Genomic DNA, 17,853 nt, shown 5'->3' with positions numbered 1-17,853 from the left:
GAGACCATATGGGTGATTAGCCGCGCTTTACAAATCCATGATTGATTGATTGATTGACCCTGCTTAGCATTTCTGAGATCAGGCACATTCAGGACAGGTTGCCTCTCCGCAGCTCCCGAAACTTTAAATCAACTCTGTGGAAACCTGCGAAACTCTGTGAGCTCCACCAAGGCCTATTCTTTTTGCTTTTGTCACCCTAAGGGGGAATGGTTTGCCCAGAAGTGGGTACCGTGCTCACTGTGCCACTGGATTCAAGCTAGCCTGGCTGATGAGGGGTGATACCCCGAAACCCGTCCCAGGATGCTTGTATCTGGTCTAGGGAGGACCTGACCTGGTAGTTTAGGCTAGACTGTTCCATGAGGAACAGGGCCAAGGCTGATTTGCAAATGGCTTGGTCCAAACTGGGGTGGTGTGGTGGGCAAAACCATTATGGATTAAACCCAGATCTTTGCGTCTGGGGATGAATGTTTGCATTCCATCCATCATCTGTTCTTTTTGCTTCTGGTCTAGCATTTGCCTGAAAATCTATCAGCATTTGTGTACATAATTAATGTAAACAACAACAACAACAGCCCAAATTATTGAGCACATAGCAACTCCTTTTGAAGTGCACCAGCGCTAGGATACTGATTCAGGTCAAGAATATGTTGCCCAGCCCAGGGAAGTATCTGATCCAAAAAGCTAGGCTTTTAATTGTTTTCTGAAAAAGGCATTCAGAAGGGGCTTGCCAGCTTTCCACAGACAGAGTTACAGTTTTTGTGCACAAAAGGTCTCAAGAGGAGCATACTATTCTGGCCCTTTTAAATTTTAGAATGATGGCACGTTTTGCTTCAGTTGATCTAGGTTTCTAGAAAGTACATAAGGTTTCACCATTGACTGAAGATAATAAAGGCTGTGAGACGAAAGAGCCTTGTAGCAATAACAGAGCACTTTGAAGGTGACTTTTTGCCTCACAGACAGCCAGTGTAGCTTTTTCAGAGTGGGACTGATAGAGGCCTGCTTGGGTAGCTTAAGCAGTGCTTGAGCCACAGTGTTTGGACCAGTTGAAACCAGTTCAGATGGGAATGGGACACCAGATAAAGATCATTGCAGTGTTCCAGCCTAGCTATCACCAGGGCCTGGCCCGCTATTTTTTGGGTGGATTCAGGTAGGAGATGGAGAACTTTCCTCAAGGATTTCAGCATCTCAAAACATTTCCCCATGAGGGCAGTAATCTGGGCATTGAAAGAGGGTTATTCATTTAACCAGATGCCTAGATTCTTAACCTTAATCTCGGAAGGTGGAATAGAACATAACACAATAATATTTCCAAAGCAGCATAGCGTCATTTAAATATAACAGAGCACCACAAAAACAGTTAAAATGCCACTTCAAAATAACAACTACTGTAAAACATGCAAAAATCACTTTCCGATAACCCAGCACAAAAGCACAACAGTGCAAAAAGTGACATGTCACATCCTCTACAAAATGCTACACAACAAACTTTCACATACATCTTTTTTGCAAAATACCACATCAATAAATCTACCTACATAACAGGGCAATAAATGGTCTTTGCACCCAGCACTGCCTTGCCTACCATCAAGGACTTGAAATATCACCAGTCAAAAATGAATTGCAGTCTAGCTTTCACTCCAAGCCTTAAATTAACAATTTATGAGAGTGTGCCGGATCTGCCAGTCTTAAGGTGGTCTTCCCCAAAACGTTTTTGCCATCCTCCTCCATGTTTGCTGATCGTGCTTTTTGCCAGCCTTATGCATTTTACCACTGCTACTCAGGGCTAAAGTGCATGCCTCATTTCTTATAACTTGGTAACATTGGCTCCCCCAATTAGCATATTTAGTTTACTTATGAGTGTTGCTAAAGTGGTACAAAATGTACACAGGGCCTGTATAATAAATGCTACTAATGGGCCTGTAGCATAGATTATGTCACCCACAGATTATGCCACCCACTTAAGTAGCCTTTAAATATGGTTCAGGGTTTCCATTTCAGCCTGTGTGTGCAGTTTTGAACTGCCACTTTGGTCTAGCAAAACAAACCTTTTGCCAGGCCCAAACCTTCCTTTTTAATACAGATGAGTTACCCCTGGGGTAGGCCCTGCGCAGCCCATAGGGAAGAGGACAGGGTGCAGGGTGCAGTGTATTGAAAAAGCTTGGCATGCACACTTAGGTTGTGTATGTCATAGGAGTGTAAAACTCTTACATTTCTTTTTCACTACTGCAAGGCCAACCTCTCCTACAGGATACGATTGGAGTTACCTTATTACATGTAATAAGTGGGAACTTTCAATTCTGAGTAGTTAGAAATTTTGAGTTTGGTGTCTATGAAATTGTAATTCAAAATTCCCTTTAATAGTAAAGTTGGATTTTAAGTTACAGTTCTGAAAATGCCACTTTTAGCTAGTTAACATTTTCTTGTCTCAGCAATTAGGTGCTTGTATGCTGTATCCTTGATCACATGGCTAGGTATAGCTGCAAGTTGGTCTTTGTGTATTGCTCCCTGGCAGTGAGACAAAGGGCAGGATTGGCCACCTCTTAATGATGAGGTAGAGAAGCTGTCAGTTTCAGCACTTGCACATCACAAAGGATCTGCCTGAGCAGACTCACAAAGGGTTGGACACTTGTTTTGTGACTCCAGACATGCTGGGACCAGGGTAGGGAGGCATGAAATTTCAGACACCTCTTGGAACAGAAGCGTCCAGAACCTACTCATATTGCAATGTGGGTACCAAGTATAAATATTGGACCCTCCAGCCCATCTCTTCAGTACACCTCTTGATCTGTGGAAATCTCAGAAAGGCTTCTGTGCTGCAAGAAAGACTCCCACTTTGCTGCCCTGCTGTCTTTCTGCCTGAGTGAAAAGGGACTGGACTTGCATTTTGGACCACTAGAGTAACTCCAAGGGCTAGTTGAATGGAATACTGATCAGAGCCTTAGGGACAGAAAATGCTCCTATCAACTTAAATCCAACACCTGGATTCTACCAGTTATGAGTTGTGCCACCCAAGTGGTGCCACCCCAGTCCTAGATCCTAGGAAGAGGGCCTGAAGTTTCTCTGCCAGCTCAGCTGCAGTCCTGTGAGCAAATCTGACATAGCACAACGCATCTCCTTGCAGCTCTGCTTCAGAACCGCTGAAGCATGATGCATCCCTGACTCTGGCCCATGTATCACAGCCTGCAGACTCCTTGGAAACACACCTGCAGAAAGCATCCTCGATACAGACCTTGACATCTCAAGCCCCTTGTAGATAGCATCCTCGATGACGACACAGGACTTCTCATCACAGCACCACAGCTACGTCGGTACTGAAACTGCACAACAGATCCTCAATACCAGACTTTGCCTCACAAGCCCCTAATCAACAACTTCCTTAACGACAATTCAGGACTCCACACCACACACTGCAGCTTCCTCACAACTGCTGGTGCATGACACATCCTCGACACAGGATCTTACAGTACTCCCTAACCAGGATGTAAGGTACTTCGTTCACTGGGCGTAACTTAGTCCCTGTAGCAGGCCGACTCTACATCACAGTCAGCCTGAACTTGCGACTTTGTCCCAGTCTGATACAACCAAATACAACAGTTGATGCTTTGTGCTTCTAAGAACTATTTTCTCTTAAATCTTTAAAATTGCATATCTCCGTTGCTACTGATTAGAATTTTGTGGTTTTGGTCCAAAATAATTTATTACATTTTACTCATCTTTTCTAAATTGGTGTGGGATTCTACTTGTGTTGTGTTTTCACTTAATTACTGTTTGAAGTGCAAAATAATACTTTTTACATTGTCTCTAAGTTAAGCCTGATTGCATTGTACCAAGCTACGAGAGTGTTAAGCATAGGTTAATTTGTTTTTTGTGTGTTTCACCCTGACACGAATTGTGGTTTCTGTTTGAGTAGGGTTTCACTGCTCTTAACTAGTAACCCAATTTCCAACATAAAGGTACACTGATATGGTATGGTAGCCATTTATTCTCTACAACTTCGGCTCACAACATGGACTAAAACTGTGCATGTAAGATGGAGCCTAATCTACCTGCAAAATGTGTTTTGGAGTACTACTAAATGAGCACTTTTTCATCTTGCAGCTCTCTTGCAGTGTAGCATGATGTACAGCAGATGGTCTGTAACTCACTGAGATGGTGTTACACGAACATGCAAAGTGGCATCTATCCCCGTATGACAGTAGTAAGTGCTAGCACTTGATGAAAATGGTAACTATGGTATGTGGGCCAAGCATAAATCTACTGAAAATGAAAAGGTGATATTTCAGGACCAGAAGTAATTTTTCATGAAAACTACACTCTATTGTTTGGGAACTGAGTTGTTTCCCAAAGTTAAATGTTTGCATTGGTTAGCAACATGTTTGGTATTTAGAAAAAAAAAGACCTGAGTTGAGAAATAAGGGCCTACTTTCATTATGAGTTGCAAGTGCATTTGCATGCCACCATGCAGTTTTTAGGTCCACCAGTGGGCCTTTTCAATGGTAAGTAAATTGAGATATCCATTGGGCTGCTTGGCACCACAGAAGCGCCCATGCAAAATGTTTATTAATAAACCCCTAACATTATTGCATTTCTAACATATGTTTAAAGCTGTTACTTGATTATTAATCACAACAGCTCATTGACGCCCTAGCCTATAAATACTGGTGTACCCCCCATAAGGACACTACATCCGTACCTATAAGGACACTACATCCTGAGCTACAGCACTGCTGTATGAACCTGTAAAATATGTATAGCTCTGTTTTGTATATTTCAATATTACAAGATTTGTGAATTTTGCCCTAGTTCCACAAGATTCATATCATATGACTAAGAACCTAATGGGAATAGACAACATGGAAACGTGAAAATGAAATAGTGAAGGGAACTAATGTGGCAGGTGGAATTCCATTTTCTGAACTTTTTATTCCACATGACTTGCAGGACATTTTCTATGAAAAACATATTGCAAAATGCACCATTTAGCGTCATTTTTTCAAAGAGTTCTTAAGGTGCGAACATCAACCTGCAGGATGTTTAACCAATGGTTTGGATGACCTACAATTAGACCAACAATAGGAGGTAGCCTCAAGGATAGTAGTGCTACAAATTACAAAACTACCAATTATGATTTTTTAACTACTAAACAATGACTACGAGAGGCACCTAGTGCTTTGTGCTGTGGGTGATCAACTGCAGGTTGGGTTGTAGTGGATCCTATATAGTTTTAAAGGGAATCAGGAGTTTAGCTTAGCCTTTTGCTTGCAGGCCTGTGCCCAGTAACCTAGTGACTTTTAACCTACTTAGCGTGCTCTGTTTTAGCCCATGTAGACAAGATTATCAGAGGGATTCCTACAAGATGCCATTGACGCTATCTATGCTAAACTTTGCCTTAATGCTGACCGAGTCTTCTTGTCCCCACGTAGTCTGATCTAGATCCCTCATTCCAAGGTAACAAGGGTTGAGGGGCTCTTCTCATGGACATGGTAGTGGCAGATTAGGTTTAATACACCTAGCTCTCTTTAGGGTAGAAATTAGGTTCATCATGCTAGGGTATTATGACTTATTTCACACCTGCTTTACATCTTATGTTATTGCAAGATAGTGGGGTTCTTTGTATTCATAACGCTTGTGTTTACCATTCTGTTTCTTGCATTGTTCATTATCCTAATCATTACAGCTCATGCAATTTATAGTAGATTGCAGTCTTGTTAATAAAACCTATTGAAACTTTACTGCCTCTCCTTCATTGCCTGTGTTTGATTGAGACATGTTGTTCATGTGAGAAAAGGGTACTCTCCATTTAACCACGACCTCCCTGAGATGTTGCGCTCTTGAGGCCATGCGTAAAGGCTGCCACAAATCACTGTTTATTGTTTGGGGTTTTTGGTGAGGTGCTGCTTGTGAGTCGGGAGCATTGGTACGACAGTTGCGAGTTGTTGTAGGATTGGCCTCGTCACCTACAAACAAAAGTGCTGTAAATTCTTAAACCAGCAGTCTTGCTTAAAGCAAGAGTCAAACTACAACAGGGTCTCCCTCTGGGGGAAGCTTGACAGTAGTAGTACACATTTCCTGGCTTGATGCATGCTGTGCTCAGGTGGAGGCACAGGTTACCTCGTAGCTTCAAGAGAGAGAACTTGAAGGAATTAGCTTGGCAAGTTTCCTGTTGGGGAATTCAACAAACATACAAAAGTTCTGTTAATGTCAATGCCTCTGTTTCTAGCCCCAATAAGGGCAGCTGCTTCATTTAAACTGGTATCATAAAATAGAGACACACTTAGATCCACAAGATCAAATAGGGTGGAACTCCCTTTGATGGGAAACAAAGGAAAGATTGTTACAACCACAGCACCAGCAGTAAAGCAAGAATATGCAGGAAATCAAACCCCTATGAGAGCAGAACAAACAGGTAAGAGATGATATTGAAATTTTAGAGATTTACACAAGGAAAGAACAATTTGAGAATACTGAATATCCCAGAAGGGGTAGAAGGCCCTGACCTAAAGGCATTTCTCTCTAAATATCTTGAAAGATTAATTTATAAAGGATCCTTATTTGGAGGTTGACATTCCGAGGATTCATATAGGCTCCTTCAGCCAGACTCCAAACCGCAAGTTACCAAGGAATATTCTTGTAAACTTTCATACGTTTTGGAGGAATAGCAGTGAACCAAAGGGATAACTGGGGGAGGTTGAGGTGTTAAGGGCTCTGGGAGCTTTTATTCAGCTTAGATTCCATGCCACATTGAACGATAAGTGGAGTAATGAGATGTACAAGCTTATGATGGAGATTAATTATTCAGAAAAATCAAGTTAACAGTAGCCTCTAAGAGTTAATTGCACGAGGAAGCAGTTAGGATTTGGGGGAATGATGGTTTGGGTGAGTGCAGTTTATGCTGTATGAATCCAGTCAGGATGCAGTTTTAGTAGACAATGAGATATGTGATATTGAAACATTAGAGATTGACTCAAGGAAGAACAATTTGAGAGTACTGAATGTCCCAGAAGGTGTAGAAGGTTCCGACCTAAGAACGTTTGTCTAAAAATCCTGAAAGATGACATTTTTAAGGATCCTAACTTGGAGGTTGACATTCAAGGGATTCATAGAGCCCCCTTCAGGTAGACTCTAAACCGCAAAGCACTGAGGAAGATTCTTGTAAACTTTCATACTCATACCTTGAAGGAGCAGATTCTTTAAGCCACCTTGAAGCTCAAATAACTGTTTGACCAAAATGTTCTCTATCAGTTCAGATCAGTTAGTGGAAGAATAACAGTGCAACAATAGCGATAGCTGTGGGGGAGTAAAAATTGTACCAAAAGTTTCCATATCTGATCAGATCAGTTATTAGAAGAATAACAGTGGAATAATACCAATAGGTGGAGGGGTATAAATTATACCAACATTTTCCAGATCAGATCAGTTATTGGAAGAATAACAGGGCAACAACAGCGATAGCTGGGGGGGGGGGGTAAAATTTAGGAGTTAAGGTCTCTGGGAGTTTTTATTCAGATTATATCCCCTACTACTTTTGCAAAATATTGAGATGTTCAATCTTAGAATGCAGATGAATTAATCAGAAAAATCAAGTTAACAGCAGCCTCTATCAGTTGAATGGGCCCGGAAGCAGTTAGGATTTGGTGGAATGATGGTGTAGGGGAGTGCAGTTTGTTCTGTATGAATCCAGTCAGCCTGTAGTTGTGGTAGACAATGAAATATGTCAGATAAATAAGATAAATAGGATTTTTGGAGACATATAAGATAGACTAGATACATAGGTTCCATCCCACGGGAGCCCTAAAGGCAAGATGTTGAGTGTGGGTTCCTAAGGGTAGGTTCACTTGGGTGGGGAGGATGAGGGGAAATATAGAAAAAAATATATGCCCTCAGACTGTATTGTTGATTCCCTGAAGGGGATGGTGTGTAAGGATGAACGTGGCCCTCGGAGAATTTCTAGTATGTAAAAGAGGGCATCTCAGTAGAAATAGCTACGTGGAATGTCAACAGTTTAAAGGTCAGGAAGAAGCAAGGACTGATGCAGGGTTTTTAAAGGGGCTGAATGCCCAGGTGGTCATTCTTCAGGAAACCCATCTGGAAAGGATGGAGTGTGAACAGTGTTCCAAAAAGTGTTCTTGTGTGCAAGATGTAATCTGTTCTGATGAAAGGGGTAATACAAAAGGGGTCGCTATAGTGATAAACAGAATTTTGTGGGATTTGAGTAATCAATTATAAATCTGTTGGTTCAGGTAGTTAGGTAGTGGGTATTTTGGTTATTGGTGTTTTTGAATAGGCCTGTGTAGGATATTATCAGCCTAACTGTGATAAACCCACTATCTGCAGATTTTAGAACAGCGCTTGATGGAATCCTCCTTCTTATGTTTAGTCGAGGGGGTATTTCAAGGTGGTTTTGAATAAGGAGCTGGACAGATCGTCCAAGTGAAATTACATAAGCATGACAAAAGACAGGATGAGTTTAAATGCTATAATGTTAGATCTAACATTAGTTAATATATGCAAGAGAGGTCTGGTAATCAGAGGGGTTACCATTTTGTATGGTAAAGAATATGGACATTACTCTTGAATTGACAATTTCCTACTGGGTGGAAATCTGGCTTATCTTGTGAAGTCAGTTTTTCAACTTTCTCAAAAACTTTCAGATCACACTGCTATGATTCTTTCCCTAGATATGCTTGTGTTAAGCCCCAGAAAAAGTGGAAACAATCTAGGCCTTTACTTCTAGATAAGTGTGTAATCAAGGAATTATGTCAGAAAACAAGGGACTTGTTTTACTTCAACGTAGACAATGCCAGCTGTAGGGTGGTAAAACCTTACTTGACGGGGTGTAACACAAAGATAGAATATGTAGAGGAACTGAATTCACAGAAGATAGTGATCTTAATGACAGCATTACATTGAAAGAAAGAGAAGTACCGGCAGAAATACTGGGTCTGCTGCGTGGCAATCAAACACGGAGGGCAGAGTTAGAGGGTATGCAGAATGAGTATAATGCTATTCTTGAACATAGAAAACAAGATAAGTGAAACGCCAGTAAACTTCAGGACTTTGAATATGGAGAGAACAGTGGTGCGCTATTAGCATGAAAGACTAAGGTAGACATAACTAGGAACCATATTGACTTGCTGGTAGTAACGGGCACAGGAAAGATCTTGAGTCAAAATGAGGATATAAAATCGTAAGTCTTGAACAATGTCAGCACAGTTAATAGAGAAAATATTGCCCAGATCCACACAAAAGCAAAGGCTTGCTATCAGACATGGAATTACCCTCTCTCTCAGAAGAACAAAGAATATTTCTTCGGGAACAGATAAAGGAGGAGGAAATAATGAATCAGGTTACTGGGTCAAAGACTGGGAAAGCAACAGGCCCAGATGGGTTTCTAGTAAAACTTTATATGTGGGAATTGTTGAATTGGTCCCATTATGGAACATTTTATTCAATGCCATTTATGTGTATGAAAAAGAGATCCTCCTCTCTTGTATGAGGCAACATTATTTATGATTTTAAAACCAGGTAAAGACCCTAAGAAGGCAGACTCCTGGAGGCATAATATTATTGAATTGTGATTTTAAAATCTTCATAGGGGTCACAGGCAGAAGATTATCCTCTGTCATACATACAGTCCTCAATCTTGATAGAAAGGTTTTATAACTAGCAGACATCTACATGAGCTTACACACCTGCTTATTAGGGCTATAGATTTGGCTGTGACCCACAACCCCCTTGACAATATCAACTATACATGCAGTGAAAAAAATCAATAGGGTCAACTGGGTGTACCCATGGGCATTTTGTAAGGAGTTTTGGCATTAGTAGTAATATAATAATAGCAATACATATTTTGTATGGCAAGGGTATTGATTAATGGCAACCTCACTCAAACTTTTTTAATTCATAGAGACACTAGGCAGGGGTGTCCACTTTCACAATTATTGTTTGACCTAGAGATAGAGTTATTAGCACATACGATTGGGTCAGTTCAGTCCATGCCTCCCTTTAAATTATCTGGCTTTTCAGTTTAGAGTACTCTATAAGAGTGCTCTGTATGAACTGATTTAATCCTATACGCTCAAAATCCATAATACTCTATAGGCAGGATTGAGCAGCATTCAGGTATTTGGGGAAATGTCTAGTTACAAAATCAACAGAGAACAAACAGATTTAATGGTGTGGCTAAACCACCTATCATCTTAAGTCCCAGAGTTGATATTAGGGGATCTTGTTAATGCAATATCTAGATGATCTTTCAGGGAACACTTTGACTAATGACAGTAAAGAGGTTGTGAGGCTGTTAAGGAGATGGACAAATCTCCAGCTTAGTATTTATAGCAGAGTGAATGTCATTAAGATGAGGATTCTTTCAAAACTGGCTTTTTATTTAATACGATCCTGTTATCATTTCCAACTAAGCAGATCATGAAACTACAAGGGAGGGGCCCTAGCATGATCTGTGTGTCTAAATGTGCAAGGATCTCCTGGAAAACGATTAGAAGAAAGCTAAAACATGGAGGTCTTGCTTTACTAGTTTTCCATATATATTTCTGTCTTTTAGTTAACAATTTGTAGACTTGTAGCCAGGACACCAGATCATTCAGAGTTGGGCCACATGTATTCTGCTATGTTGACATGTCTGAGTCTTGAAAAATGTTTGTGTAGGTTTGGAGATCCGAAATCTTTTAAGAGTGTAAGGCTGAATGTTCCCCTTTCAGCACTTAATGTATGGTACATTTAAATAAGCCCCCCGTGATTCACTGCTATACAGATTCATCTCCAATTTGTGACTCCCCATGGGACTCCAGAATGGTTGAGGGATAAGTTCAGTTGTCCACTACAAAAGTGAAAATGTAGTACTTGGGGGATCTGAGGAGCAGAGAAGCTCCTATTGCGTGGCAGGCTCTACAGTTGTTAACAGGATGGTAAATCTCAAAGTTCAAATATCTGCAGCTTTGTTCATGGTCTCAGCCCAGGGGTCAGCAAATCTAGATCATTGGGAGCATGTAGCCCTTTAGAATGATGACAAGAACATTAAAAAGGAAGTGTCTCTGGTACTGGGACATGGTGGCAGCAGAGGACAAGATGAATGTAGACCCACATTGGATATGGAAGAAAGACTTTGCAGATGGCAGTGAAAGATCTGTGGCAAGCATATATAAACCTTCTGTATAAAACAGTAAAGTCTGTACCACTGAAGCAAAACCATCTCTTTACTCTCCATAGAGCCCATTGGACACCCCAAAGACTTGCCAAATTCTTCCAATTTTCCAGGTTTTATTGTTTTTTGTCGTTATTTTTCCTGTACTTTTTTGACAACATTTTTACATTGTATTTGGCCAGGAGGATGTCCTCCTATCTTGCATCAGTGCTTAACTCTTTCCCATCACCAAGGAAAACTGACTAGTGCTTTGAAGCTTAGAGTCCTCTATTAAGTGTTCATTGCCATTTAGTTTATTTGGTTTGTCATAATAATTTTTATTTTTATCAATTCTTCATTCTTTGTAAGACACAATGAGATATGTATTTTAGGGATTTCACAGTCTCCTGTTCTGATTGTCTTTAAGACACTGAGACCCAGATTTCAGAGGGCCTAGTGCCACATATTGCCACATTTGCATCATTTTGTTTTATGCTAATGTGGTGACATAATGGCAAAAGCACCACATCATATTTACAAAGTAGCATAATGCATGCATTGTGCCATTTGGTAAACCCTTGGGCTACATTATGCTTGCACCAGGCATAATGTATGCAAGCGGATGTTTCCCCGTTAGGGGGGGCGATAAAATGGTGCCATGAAATCTAACAATTTCTTTGCGCTATTTTCCGCTGCATTTTTTACCACCTGCTCTGAGCAGACATTAAAAGGAGGCTCACCATTTACTAAAGTGGGCCTTTATGTACTTTGCAGGACTAGCACCAGAATTTTTGGCACTAGTCCTGCAAAGTACATCAATGGCATCAAAATTGTTGACGCAATGTGGTAGTAGGAGGCGCTAAGGTGCGCTAGGAAATTGGCTTGCATTGGTGCTGCTATACTTTTCTTAAATATGCCCCTGATTATCTTTGGTAAAAAATCTCAAATTGTAGTTTTTTTTACTTTTAATTGCCTGACGTTTTAAGAAAAAAAAATTCCATTGGCCTTTGTCATTTATGGATTCTCCTGCAATCCACAGATGGGATACTATCCAAATGTATAGAGTGGAGGACATTTGTTTATTTGTGCATGTATAGGTCATTGAGACGATTCCTGCAGGAATAGCCGACCCCCGAAGGAAAGCTGAATTATGGCTAGACATCACTAGCGTATTCCATAAAATGAGCACTGGAAGTTGTCATTTAAGACAGGTCTCTGCAAGTCTATTATTCCACCATAGACAGTGATAAAAGTTGCTTGCTGTTCAGTCAGTACATTGCTAGCAAAAGATCTTGCTATGGCATAAAGTTGTACATGCTGTGTGAGAGCTCTTCTGGCTACGTGTGCAGTTTGAGAGTGTATACAGGGAAGGACTCTACCCTAAACCCTGTAGGTTGCCCTCCCATGTTGGGGGTCACAGGTAGGATTGTATGGGAACTTGTCCAGCCACTCCTTCACAAAGGTCATAACCTTTATGTGGACAATTTCTATACAGGTGTAGTGCTGTTCAGTGAGCTCTACAAAGGAGGCACTGTGGCCTGTGGTACAGTTCATTGTAACCGCAAAGGATTCCTGCAGGAGCTTGTTTGCAAGAAGCTCCAGAAATCCCAGAGTACTGCGTTGCATTCCAATGAACTGCACGCAGTCAAGTTCTTGGATAGGCGTGATGTATACGTGCTCACTACAATTCATGATGAGAGCACTTCTCCCATCATGGTTTGGGGTCAGATGGCCAAAGTCCACAAGCCCATCTGTACACTTGATTACAATAAGTCCATGAACAGTGGACGTGAATAACCAGGTTCTTCAACCATACAATGAGTGACGTAAAACTCGCACTTGGTTCAAGAAACTGTTTACCCATCTGATCCAGATGGCAACATACAATGTGTTTGTTGTTTATTGTAAAACAACCACAGGAAGACTCATGACTTTCCTTGACTTCCAGTTGTCTGCAATTGAAAGCCTCACTGCTGTTACATAACCTGCAGCCGCCTCCACCTCATATGTTCTGGAGGATGTGTCAAGGCTGCAGGAGCAACACTTTGCTGATCGCATTCCTAAAACACCCAAACAGGATCTTCCATGTCATCGCTGTAAAGTGTGCTCGAAGCATAGAAAGCTGCAGGAGAGTCGGTATTACTGTCCCCAGTGCCCATCTCAACCAGGCCTCTGTGTCCCTACTTGCCTTACGTTGTATCATACTAAAGCAAAGTTCTGGAAAATTGACTGAGGTGGAGCTGCCATTGGGTAATCCTTTCAGTGGCTGTGCATTTATACTTTCATTGGCTGTCCATGGGCCACTGCTTCGTTAGGCAAGCAGTCACAGAATTTAACTTCATTTACTTCAAGAAATCATGGACTTCCTTATGGCCTGCTTGACATCTATACCCACCGTCAGAACGTGGTAGGTGTTCTGTTTGATTAACATGCATTATAGTCCCCATACTGCACATACTAGTGGACAGAACATGCCACATTGTCACGGAGTACCCTGACTGGCAAAATGTTAAAGGGTTGACTGAATTTTGAAGTGCTTGTTAGGGAACTTATGTATGCTACACAAGAACCACCATGATTGCCAACTAGAACCAGAGTAAGTGTAATAAGTCAAATAAATGTCCTGTAGGACACATTCACCAACATTTCTACTTGTTTGAAAGTGTGCAAACTAGGTTTGTAGCTTCACTTTCAAAACAAAGTAGAAGTGCTGGTGAATGAGTCCCTCGGGATATTTGTTTGACTTTTTACTTTAGAGACCTCAGGAATTCTTAACCAGCATGTATGCAGTAGTTTCAACGGCACGTATGCTCACTCAGTTCAAGGAATAGGCCTCCCAAGGCATACTCAGACACCTCCAACTTGTATCCACAAACTAGTATACGTTCACTTGGCAATTATACTTAGTCAGGACTCTGATGAGGACAGAGACATGAATAGTTAAGAAAAGCTTATGGTAAGTGTGCCTTCACAGGGATATTGCACAGGTAGAAGACAGATAGTAAAGGTAGTACAGATGTACATCATCTACACCTATGGATTCAAACCCATTCGTGACATTCCAGTATTGAAGGACAATGACACGTATGGGTCAGTGTTTGACCTGCTTTTCATGTTCATCCTCCATCAGAACTTAGTAGATGTTAAAGTGCAGAGATCACGGGTTAGACATAAATCTTAAGAAAACTAAACTCATGATATACAGTGCCCCGAATAAGAAGCTTAGAGCAAACATTAGGATGGATTCAATTCATTTGGAGAGGGTAATGGAATACGATTATTTGGGTATTAGACTATCTGATAAGGGCAGCTGGGATCAAGCTATAAGGAAAGGGGCACTAACAATTAGCCAAAGATGTGGAGTGATAGGACGTAAGGCTAGCACTGCAATAAGTCCCCCTCTGACCCTCATCTCTGAAATCTACAAAGCTCAAATTCGTGCTGCGGCCCTATATGGAGCGGAACTTTGGGGATTTCACAGAAAATTGGACACTCTTCAAATTAAAGAAAATAATTTCCTTAGACACATATCCAGACTGGGGAAGGGCACGCCGATGCTCCCCCTAAGACTGGACCTGGGTCTAAATAGTATTAAGGACACAGCATACCTAAGACCACTTTTGTACTGGGTCAGATTATGGAAAACGGAGGAACTCGAACCCTTCAGATTAGCAGTTAAAGAACTTTTGCCACCTTGCTATGGATGGGAAAAAGTACGGTGGCTTAGGGAGATGAGGGTGGCTTGGGTTGAACTGAACTCAGCCCAGTATTGGGAGAATCCCGAGATGATCCCTGGTAATGCTAAACGCCTGATCAAAGACCGCTATTGGGAAAAGATCCATGAGGAATCTCTCGGCTCAATTGGGTTGGGTCGGTTGACAGCAGAGTTTCTGCTGGTTAAGCATGAACCTCTGCCTGAAAGCTTCCTGGATCTCCCTATGCCAGCCCGTGCTCGTTCCTTATTACTTCAGTTCAGATACGGAACATTGGCAGTCAACAGCTTTACAGCTTGCTGGTCAACCAATAGTTCTTTATCTGACAAATGCATAAATTGCCATCTATGCAAGGAAACTTCTGAGCATGTCCTATTTTTCTGTCCTCTGTACAAATGCCCTCGTGGGAAGTGGATTATCCCTCTGTGTAAAACACTGCCATCACAAAATCGAAATAGTGTATAGAGAATATGCAAATATGACACTTCCATGCTGATAGTGAGTTCTGTTTCCAAATATTTGGCAGCAGCATGGAAAATCCGCAGTAGGATTACTACAGATCTCAATCCATCGGTCGAAGAACGGTCTAGAAGTTAGCAAACTAGCACCCTGTTATATTAATTTGGGATTTTAAATAAAATGATTAGTATGACCTATCGACGACAAAAGACTGTAGCCCTGTGCATGATGACTAGCGACTCATAGTTCCTCAGCATATATAATTTTATAAATCGCAAGTTGCAATTTATCTGATTAATTTATTTAATAGAACTGAGTAACTTATGGCATTATTTTTCACTGGTTGACCTCTAGCCTTTCCTAATAGGAGCTACTATATGTAGTTGTTATGCCTTATTTTATATATAAATCTGTTTTAGAATGATTTTCATGTTTTTAACAATTGGCTAACATTATTTTAGCACTTAGCCTTTTGCATAGGGTAAGATCCAGAGATTACTTTGAGAGTCTCGTCTTAATTATTTATAAAACTTTTTATGTAATTTTATGAATTTTTTCTCTCTGTACTAACTGCCAAATGTTTTTTCTACTAAGTGATGGTTCATGGCTTTTATCTTTTTGTATGTATGATCACTTCTAATTTTTTTAATGGTCCAAATCTGGATCGAATAAACTATTGATTGATTGATTAAAGTGCATTGTAGTAACAGCACTGCACATATTGGTGGCTGGGACAAATGCTATGTTCTCACGGACCATCCTGTGTGCCAAACACTACCCTTTTTCATAACCTATGACTTTCTCTTTAGGGAACATTGCAAGAATTCCCCAGCATGTCTGCCTTAGTCTCATAGGTAGATATGCTCGCTCAGTTTGAGGAATCGCTTTCTACGGCATACTCGGACACCCCCAACTTGCATCCACAAACTGGAAGGAGTTGGATTTAGAACAGTGAGTGCCCTAAAGGCGCATGAAAAACATGTCTTCCTGAGCCTCGGGTGGCTGTCATGGAAGTCATTAGTAAAAGTTCATTACACATGCCTTCGGTAATGTTCAGGTAGAAGGAGGCGGTTAGTTGACATGTGGTAAAATGTAGTCAAACTTTTTCCGTCCTGTGGCGTACGAATGTGATGGGCCCTTGTCTGGCAACAGTAAGTTTATGTGAATTAAGTTTTTGGTTGAACTGGGCCCGTGGCCGGCTGTATGAAAGGGTTGTTTGTTGTGCGTGAATGGCATGTGAATGAACCATAAAGCGGATGATGCCTGGACGCAGCTTTATGGCCCACCTTCCGAAGGCTTGGTTTCAATATTCAGATTCTTTGAAACCATCATTTCTGGAGGTGCTAAAACCAACCAGTGTTAGTGGTGTAACTTTAACATACTAGTACCAGGGGAGTCTGAGAGTGCAGGACTTGCGTGGCTCTCACCAGTTTTCCTTCATCTAGAATCCCCTTGAAATCACAAGCTTTGCTTAAAAAACACTTTTGCCTTGCATTTCAGTGAAGGGAAGTCATGCAATCTGCAGGCAGCCACACATTTTCTACCACCCAGTGTTCCATTAAATCTCCAGTGGAAAAACATTGCCTCGCTTTAGTGGGAGGGCAAGTAAGTGCAACAGGAAAGTGCCCAAAACCAATAGACATCAAAATTACCTACCACAAAACAGCCTGGTTTTGTAAGACAGTCACCTGAGTATTTGGTCCTGGGCTCATGGCCATATAGGGAAACCTACCAACCCAGACATTTCCGAAAACTAGACACCCAGGGAAGTCCACGGAAGTGTGGTGTGTTGGATTTCACAAAGTTTTCTTACCCAGAATATCTTGCAAAAGTGAAACATTGATTAAAACACTATTTGTCCTCGCTTTTTCATCACAGAAACTACAGGAATATGCAGGGATCCACAAAGTTCCTACCACCCAGTGTTTCTCCATTTGTCCTGATAAAAACACAACCCCTCGTCTGTGCCTGTGCCTAGTGCCTGCATCAGGAATGGATCATTTCAGGGTTAAGAGTAGCGCTCATGCAAGGACTAACATTGACCCATGTGGGATCCATTTCTGTTGCAGGGAACTAGTCTACCCACCCAAGTGAGTTACCATTTTTATCGGGAGACTTGGGGGAATGGTGGGTGGAAGGAAGTTTGTGGCTCCCCTCAGATTCCAGAATTTTCCATCACTGAAATGTGAGTAAAAAGGCCCTCATTATGACATTGGTGGTAAATGCCGCTTCACGCTGTGGGGACGGCCGTCAAATTACCACCGCTTTGGCGAATATCCATCCACTGTATTATGACACACCCACACCAATCTGACAGAATACAGCCACATACACAAATCTGCCAGCCCAAAGGTCAGTGATAAGGTGGCAGTCCCAAAACCCACACCGTTACACCAACAGAACAATGCCCATCACATCATGACCCACAAGTTACCATGGTGGACATTTAATGGCGGTAAATCCTTGGCGGTACACAACACTGCGTTCACAATGGACACCCACATACAAAACAAGACTACATTGGGCAATTCAAACAAC

The sequence above is a fragment of the Pleurodeles waltl genome, chromosome 11 (assembly GCF_031143425.1).
Source record: "Pleurodeles waltl isolate 20211129_DDA chromosome 11, aPleWal1.hap1.20221129, whole genome shotgun sequence".
NCBI classification, from domain to species: domain Eukaryota; kingdom Metazoa; phylum Chordata; class Amphibia; order Caudata; family Salamandridae; genus Pleurodeles; species Pleurodeles waltl.
The sequence above is the reverse complement of the archived record's forward strand: the minus strand, read 5'-3'. Positions refer to the sequence as shown.